Here is an 8,017-nt window from a genome sequence, read left to right as displayed (position 1 = left end):
GCGTGGGCCTCCGCCCCGCTGATGCGCTCCCGCCGCAGCTGTATGTGCAGGCGCGGCTCTGCGGGAAGTGGGCGCGGCTGCTGCGGCCCACCGTGCAGTTCTTCTTGGTGGCCTTCGCCCTGTACGTGGGCTACACCCGCGTGTCTGACCACAAGCACCACTGGAGCGACGTCCTCGTCGGCCTCCTGCAGGGGGCGCTGGTGGCCGGCCTCACTGTGAGTCCCAGCCCCACCCATCCACCCTGGCGCTTCCTTGGGGCCCTCCCCCAGACCCTCCCCCCCACCCTCCGTGGGACCCTAACTGCCTTCCTCCGACCCTGCTCTTCCACCCCCCTCAGGTCCGGTATGTCTCAGACTTCTTCAAAGCCCGACCCCTGCGGCCCTGCCTGGAGGAGGCTGTGGAGCGCAAGCCCAGCCTGTCCCTGACGCTGACTGTCGGCGAGGCCACGCACAACCACCGTGGCTACCCGGTCTCCTCCTCCTGAGCCAGGACCTCCAGGGGACCATCTGTGGCCCAGCTCTGCCCTGGGCCCTGGTCAGCAGGAGGACCCAGACAGGCCCCAGGTTCCCAGCTAGTGCCAGTGGCAAGCAGTGCCCCTGGGGGCCAGGTGTCCTGTGGGCTGTCCTGGCTGCTCCTTGAGGAGCCCCGGTCTTATGTGGGGTGGGGAAGGGCCTGGGAGCCAGGCACCCCGTGCTTCATGGTGGGTGTGCACGTGGGTTTCTAATAAAGCAGGCACTTGTTGAGGGCCTTGCTGCCAGGCTTCCTGCTTGTCTCTGGCCAGCACACGGAGTTACCTCATGACCAGAGGGCCTGAGCAGAGGGCGGGCAGGACCCCAGGGCTGCAGCAGGGAGGAGGTCTGGCGGTGGAGACAGCAGGTTGAATGCATTGAGGGAAAGCACACCCCTAGTGCACAGCCAGGCACCTGGGTCTTGGTGGCCTTGGTGGCCTGAAAGACCAGCCAGACTCACTCCCCTTCCTGAGTCCTGCCCTTTCCCCTCCTCAACCCGGTGTCTGCCCCCAAGGCTTCAGAGTCTCTCCACCTGTGGTGGGGGTCCTGCCTGCTGAACTGCCCAACCAGCAACACCCTTCGCTCCTGCACAGACCTGGGTTCCAGGCCCTGTAGGAAGCACCGTCCATGCCTTCCCTGTGCCCCCACGGGACTCTGGCCTGAGCCCTGCAGTCCTGACCCTCTGCCGACACAGCCAGTTCTGAAGCCAGATGCTCGGCTGGTGCCTCTAAGCCATTTCAGAACTTTCTGGGCTTGCCTTTTCAGTGGGAGACCGATACATAAATTTTGTTTTTTACCAAATATGTCTTTGTGATGGGTGATTTATTTCCAAGTGTCTGCTGGTGTTCTGTTTGCACTTGGAACCTGCTTTATTTCTGATCTGTTGTGGGGTGGGCCACACCAGTGCTGAGAGGGATGATTCCCTCTACCCTGCCCTAGTCCCAAAGGGGTCGTGTGTGGTCCATGGCCGTCTCCTGGTGCCAGGGTCCAGGCACCCAGATGCCGCGGACACGGGGAACTTGGAACTTGGTTCCCAGCCGCATCCAGGGCCAAGGAGCTGGGGGTGGCGGGACTGACTCAGTACCTGTGATGAGTCCAGGCTGGAGACACCTGGGGGAGATCACAGTGGGCCCACAGAGCACTTGGGGTAGAAAGCAGGTGGGAGAGGTGCAGCGGGGCTGCTCAGAACACCCCCTCTGCTGTGGTGGCTCTGAAGACCCGTGCTTAGCATGGGTCCTAGGACACTGATGCTGTCCCCAGAGATGTTCGTAGCCCGTGGTAGGACACTGTTGGGTTGTCACTGCCACCCCCGGGCCCACACTCAGACCTCACTGCTTCCCTCCACACACAGACCCTGGTTTCCGGCTGTGGTCATAGTCTGTGTTTTTAAATTTTCATGGAAATTCCTACTCATAAATGCCTCCCTGCACCACCTAGTAGGTATCCTCTGATCCCAGGTCCCAGTAGTTGATTCAGTTGTCCTGAATGAACAGAAGATGACCCGAGGAGGAAGTGGACTGGCCAAGTTCAAGGGAGAGAAGGTCTTTCCCTGAACAAGAGGGAACAGCAGGGGCTGGGCGGTGACTTAGTGGTGGAGCGCTTGCCTAGCACATGGGTGACACTAGTTCCATCCTTGCTCCACAATTTAAAAAAAAAAAAAAAAAGGCTAAGTAACTCAGTGACACCTTGTCTCTAAATAAAATAGAAAATAGGGCTGGAGATGTGGCTCAGTGGTCAAGTGCCCCTGAGATCAATCCCTGGTACCCACCCACCCCCAATAAAGGTATTGTGTCCATCTACAACTACAAAATACATTAAAAAAAAAAAAAAGAGGGAACAGCAGCTTCTCTGCCTGCCCAGGCTCCTGGCAGGCTCCTGAACCCTCTCCTGGGCCCATCAGTGCACTTCTGATAAAATCCAGGGCTGGCAGAGCACCCCGCCCATCCATTTAGCAGGCATAGCCCCCTTCCTGTATCTGGTCATCCTCCGTTTCTGCTCAGGCTCCTCATCTAGTCACCTGGGCTTGTCTCCAGGGGAGTCTTATTGGGTTGGTTAGGTCAGAAGAACCCTCACCCCAACACTTCTTCCTAGACTCTCCATCCGAGGCCCTGCCGTGCTCTCTGGCCGTGCATCCTCACCTACCTAGGCTTCCTCCAGCCCAAGATGCCTTTGCAAGGTCTCTGCCTGTTGGGATGGCTCTGGATCGTCTCCTGGGCCTCAGTAGGCACCGTTCGATAACCGTTCCTCTATTTCTGCAACCAAGCCACACTGAAGATTTCCAGTGACCACCAGAGACTGGGGGAGGAAAGGAAGGAGCCTCCCCAGCTGCTCTGAGGAAGAAACACTCTGCTGATGCCCTGATTTCAGAATTCTGGCCTCCAGAACTTTGAGGTAATAAAGTTAAGCTATGCAGTTTATAATACAATTATGGCAGCCCTAAGAAATGCACAAACTGGCTGTCTCACCCCTTCTCACCACCTTATTCCCCAAAGGAGTCTGTTCTGTGGACTTGGAGAAGAGGGCTTGTGGCCCTAACTGCTCTTGGCTCCTCTGAAGGCCATGTGCATCCACTCTGTTGTGCTTGTGAGTTCTGGGCATTAAAGGTCTCCTTGGAGAGGGGAGTGTTCCACTGCTGGCCGCCTTCCCTCCACCTGTGCACAAGGTCACACTCCACTCTGTGAGTTCTGTACAGTGAAGGCCTCCCTCAAGAGGGGAGTGTTCCACTGGTGGCTGCCTTCCCTCCACCTGTGCACAAGGCCACACTCCACCCTGTGAGTTCTGTGTGGTGAAGGCCTCCCTAGAGAGGGAGTGTTCCACTGCTGGCTGCCTTCCCTCCACCTGTGCACAAGGCCACACTCCACCCTGTGAGTTCTGTGTGGTGAAGGCCTCCCTAGAGAGGGAGTGTTCCACTGCTGGCTGCCTTCCCTCCACCTGTGCACAAGGCCACACTCCACCCTGTGAGTTCTGTGTGGTGAAGGCCTCCCTAGAGAGGGAGTGTTCCACTGCTGGCTGCCTTCCCTCCACCTGTGCACAAGGCCACACTCCACCCTGTGAGTTCTGTGTGGTGAAGGCCTCCCTAGAGAGGGAGTGTTCCACTGCTGGCTGCCTTCCCTCCACCTGTGCACAAGGCCACACTCCACCCTGTGAGTTCTGTGTGGTGAAGGCCTCCCTAGAGAGGGAGTGTTCCACTGCTGGCTGCCTTCCCTCCACCTGTGCACAAGGCCACACTCCACCCTGTGAGTTCTGTGTGGTGAAGGCCTCCCTAGAGAGGGAGTGTTCCACTGCTGGCTGCCTTCCCTCCACCTGTGCACAAGGCCACACTCCACCCTGTGAGTTCTGTGTGGTGAAGGCCTCCCTAGAGAGGGAGTGTTCCACTGCTGGCTGCCTTCCCTCCACCTGTGCACAAGGCCACACTCCACTCTGTGAGTTGTGTACAGTGAGGGCCTCGTCCCCCACCAGTCTGACTCCCACAGACTTGGGGAGCAGAGACATCAAGTCGTGTTCCTTGGGCTATGACAGGAGGTGCCCTCCTGAGGCACCCTCCCTGTTGAGACATCTCAGCTGTTCCAAACTGATGGCTGAGGGGGGCTGGAGGAGATGTGAGGGGTGGTTTTTCAAGCCCTGGGCTTTCTGGACTCCAGAACGTTGGAATATGAACCATAGCACCACCCTTTCAGAACAAGGCATGGGATTTTGGGCTTTGTTTCAGCTTAAAAGTCCAAAATCATGTTGTGTAATAACCAGAACGTGAATTTCAGAGGCTATGCCTCAGGGCTAGGTAGTGGCCCAGCTCTCTCTACAATACCAAACAAACTGTAGAATCCTGCTCCGGATGCAGGTGCTGCCTATGGGGAAACGAGCAGAAGTTGTGTTGGGAATCAAGGTGCAGCACAGGGTCCTCTATGCTGATCAGAGGTGGGTCGTAGGAGCTGCCTTTGGGTTCTCCCTGGCAGATGTGGCCCATGGGGCTCCTGCGGTTGCGTCTAGTCTGGCTGTCCTTCCCCAGGAGGCTCCTGTGGGCAAAGACTCACACCTGGGTCTTTGTCCCTGTGTTCTCCCGAGTTCATCATTTGTGTCTATAGGTGCTCCCGTACAGAACCCACTTTGTCCCACTGGGGGGCACAGGGTAAGGGAGGCCAGGTGGTTCAGGTGTGGACCAGAGCAGAGGCCTGGGGGAGCTCGGAGACCCCTAGGCCTGCATGGCATGGGTGGTCTGCAGTTCTGTGATTCACTCACCTGTGGAGCCCTACCCTGATTTCCTAAAGTGTGTGGCCAGTGTGAGCAGAGCAGGCTGCTATCTAAATACACGTTTTCGAGGCAGTTGTCTATGTTTTTTGGGTCATGTGGTGACACCGTGTCTAACTTTGGAAAAAATGGCCATATTTTTGATAGTAGTGAGCTGTTGTGCCCTCCGCCAGCAGTGCACAAGAGTGCCCGAGGCTGCTCATCGTCCTCAGGGTGGAGGGCTTTAGTTGTGCTTCTCTCACAAAAGGTGATGCTAATAATCATTTCTACGCTTCTCTGACATCTGTTTTTAAAATATTTTTTGAGCTATACACGGACACGATATCTTTATTTTGTTTTTTTGTTTTTATGTGGTGCTGAGGATCAAACCTAGTACCTCACATGTGCAAGGCAAGCGCTCTGCCACTGAGCCACCACCCAGCCCCTTCTCTGCCATCTTGTATCTTTCTTGTGAGGTCTTTAGCCATTGAGTTACTTACGGTTGAGTGTCTTACTATATTTTGGACTCAAGTTTATTTTACACATGTACTTTCCAAATGTTTCACCCAGTATTTGGCTTGTCTTTATTTCCTTAAAATGATTTTTCACAGAGTAATTTAATACAGTCCACATTATCAATTTTTTCTTTCATGGGATTGTTTGGGGACTGTATTAAAACCTCATCATGAAATATATGGTCATGCATGACTTCTCCAGTTTTGTGTTTCACATTTTAAATGCAAGTCTATGGAGTATTCTGATAGGTTTTAAGGTCCAGGTGTGTGCTTTCTTGAAGTGTGTCCTTTTGCAGTCAGTGCTGTCTATCCTAAGTTTAGAAACAGCTTGCTGGGAATTTCACTGGGACTTCCCTGAATCTGCAGATCAGGTTTGAGATAATTTCATATTAACTATATTGAGACCTGAACAAGGAACATCTCTGCATTTATTTATATTTTACTTTATTTCTTCTTACAATGTTTCAAGATTTACTGAAGGTATGATTGTACTTTAAGACTTACATGCAAATAAGGGGGGCTGCTTTTTAAAATATATATATATTTTTAGTTGTAGATGGACCCAATATCTTTATTATTTTTATGTGGTGCTGAGGATCGAATCCAATGCCTCACATATGCGAGTAAAGCGCTGTACCACTGAGCCACAGCCTCAGTCCCAGGGAGGTGCTATTTTTACTCTTAATGCTTTAAAATTTTTCTTATTCCAGTTTTCAAATTCCACCGTTTCCTCTACATTATTGCTGATATATAGGAAATCAATGGAATTTTGTCTATGGGCCATGCATTTTGCTTCTTGCTATCTCCATTCTTTCTGACCAAGACATAGAATGGTGGGTTCTATTTCTTTTTGATTTCAAAAATCATAACCTGGAATAATCAGAATATGAGTTTTAGAGCTTCACTGTGACTAGCAGGAGGAGGCATGGGGCATCCCGCATTTCCCACAGTGGCCAGAAGGTGGCGATCAGAGCAACTTTCTCTCACATGGTGAAACACCTGCTTTTGAGGGGCTGTGTTCTGTGTCCTCTGCAAGCTTCCTTCTCCGTGGACTCATCTGGGAGATGCTATGCTGGGAACACGTTGGGGGACGATGTCCAATGAGGATCAGAACTTCCTTCTTCTCAGAACACACCTGGGAGATACTATGGCCTGGGGATACCTGAGAATTCCGTCTGGTGGGGACCACAGCTTCCTTCTCCTTGCCATCTACCCGTGGAGACTCACTGTGGATTCAGGATGATGGAGGTCTATGTGAAGAAACAAGAGGAAGGAGCTTCCTGTGCATTGCTTGGTGTGCTGAGGAAGAAACTGTGCGTGTTCTTTACAAGGTAACATCGTAGCAGAACTTATTTTGCAACAGTATTCCTTACTCAAGACTTTGAATGTTCATCATGTCAATGTGTTTTGTGTGGCTTGAGTATATTTTGGGGGAGAAATCCAGGGATACAGAAAGGAGAAACACAGATGGCCCCTCAGGATGGCACAGGGAGGGCCCAGCGCCAGGAGTCTTACTGGGGCCCGAGGGGAAGAGCTAATGTGCCCGTTATTGCTTGCTTTTATCTGGTTTTAATGACTCATTTTCTTATAGTGTTAAAGAACTATAGTGTTAAAGTGATGTGTTAAAATTCAAAGTATAAATAAATAAGTATAAATATTATATTTGTGTCTGTTACAAGAAGAACTTAGTGGGTGGGGTTATAAGTTGGGGTAGCATGTGTGAGGATGTGGGCTCAATTCCAGGCACTGTGAGGTAAAACAAAACAAAGAAACAAGACACAGACTTGGTGATCTACAGCATAAATTAACTGCCTTTGTCAATAAGAAGGTGATAAGAAAAGGAAGATATATTAATCAAATGAAATGGATGCTCCTAGTTTGAATCTTCTTTGTTTGTGTCGAACTCAAAAATTTCTTTGAAATAGCTGGAGAAATTGGTATATTAATTGGGCATTTGTTATTAACAAATTATTCATGATTATTTTCTTTATTTTTTTAAAAAAATGTTTTTAGTTATAGATGGACACAATACCTTTATTTTGCTTAGTTTTTCTTTGTGGTACTGACGATTGACCCAGTGCCTCACGGGTGCTAGGCAAGTGGTCTACCACTGACTAAGCCACAACCCCAGCCCTGTGATTAGTTTCCATTGTGGCTGTATTAAAGACTTTTTTCCACTGCATGACTACAATATTTTAGAAGACACCTGATGACAAGTCCCAGGCATCCCAGTGATGATGGCTGTGTGGACAGTCTCCAGGCTGCAGTACCCGTAATCCTTGGGGAATCAGGGCCAATATGTGGCCTACAGCTCCTACAAGGCATACCCGGTAGGTCCTTGGGCAGATGCTGGATTGAATTACACAGAATACTAAAAGAATAGTTCCCAGGAACCCCTGTGGTGAGAGCTGCATGGGCAGAAAATGACTACTCAGAATTCATGGGGGCTCCTGGCCAACTATTGGCCTGCAGTTCCTAGAAGTCTTTATGCAGAACTCTTGACTGGGCAGGCTGTTGTTGGGATGCCCTACCCAGAATCCTCAGTGTGCCAGAGTCCTTTGTGGGGGAACCTTGGGTGGACAGGCAGTCTCTTGATACCCTACCCAGAATCCTCAGTGTGCCAGAGTCCTTTGTGGGGGATCCTTGGGTGGGCAGGCTGTTGTTGGGATGCCCTACCCAGAATCCTCAGTGTGCCAGAGTCCTTTGTGGGGGATCCTTGGGTGGACAGGCAGTCTCTGGGATGCCCTACCCAGAATCCTCAGTGTGCCA

General features: G+C 51.6%; 1 long non-coding RNA gene across 1 annotated transcript; it reads left to right on the top strand.

Moving 5' to 3' along the window:
• The first annotated feature begins 505 nt into the window (after positions 1–505).
• On the top strand, positions 506–6,910 carry LOC125619089. The gene is made up of 2 exons (XR_007350582.1): positions 506–2,685; positions 2,773–6,910. It is a non-coding gene; the product is annotated as an uncharacterized LOC125619089 (long non-coding RNA).
• Positions 6,911–8,017: the final 1,107 nt, after the last annotated feature.

The sequence above is a fragment of the Marmota marmota genome, unplaced genomic scaffold (assembly GCF_001458135.2).
Source record: "Marmota marmota marmota unplaced genomic scaffold, marMar, whole genome shotgun sequence".
NCBI classification, from domain to species: domain Eukaryota; kingdom Metazoa; phylum Chordata; class Mammalia; order Rodentia; family Sciuridae; genus Marmota; species Marmota marmota.
Note: the sequence above shows the minus strand (reverse complement) of the source record. Positions and strands in the feature narration are given on the sequence as shown.